We start from the raw sequence: 755 nt of genomic DNA, 5'->3' as shown, positions 1-755 counted from the left end.
ACAGTTTGGTCTAGCTGGAGCACAGACTGAATGTGAAAGTGAATGGAGGTGAGGCTGGAAAGATAGGCTAGCTCATAGAGTCTTGTTGCCAGGCTAATGAATTGAACCATTAGCAGATGCTAAGCAGATGTGTAATATTAGCTTTGGGTTTTAGGAAAGTCACTGTGATGATAATGGGGAGGATGGATTAAAGGAGAAAATAGACAAGACTGGAGGCAGGAAGAACAGTTCAGGCGCCACATAAGTAGTCTGGGAGAGAACTAAGGAAGTAGTGGTGAGGAAAGAGAGGCAAGTTGTAAATATGTAAGAAGGAAGCAGGTAGAACTAGCCAATTGATTGGTTCTGGGGATTAAATGAGAGGGAAAATTTCTCTTGAAATGACTCATGCTTCTGACCCAGATGACTGATTTTCATTTTATCTTTCTAAATTGTCCCCCTTTGATTCCTCCTATGTTCTAACTGAGCTTAGTCCACTACCAACTACATTTCTCTTTCTTTTAATTCAGCTAGCTCATGAATCTTAGAGTTTCATTTTTCTTGCCGGTATATTTACAAATACACATCTTTAGTCTTGATGTTGCTTGAGCTCAAGTTTTGTATTTTGACAAAGGCCTGAAGCTCAATTTCACTTGAATATTCCATTAGTACTTCCTTCACACTCTGTTTAAAACCCAATTATCACATACTCATGAGTCAGCTTCTTTTCTGTTTTTCCTTTGGAAATGGAACCAAATTTTTCTCCATGTTACAGACTG

The sequence above is a fragment of the Propithecus coquereli genome, unplaced genomic scaffold (genome assembly GCF_000956105.1).
Source record: "Propithecus coquereli isolate 6110/MARCELLA unplaced genomic scaffold, Pcoq_1.0 Scaffold240, whole genome shotgun sequence".
NCBI classification, from domain to species: domain Eukaryota; kingdom Metazoa; phylum Chordata; class Mammalia; order Primates; family Indriidae; genus Propithecus; species Propithecus coquereli.
This window is presented reverse-complemented; position numbering follows the sequence as displayed.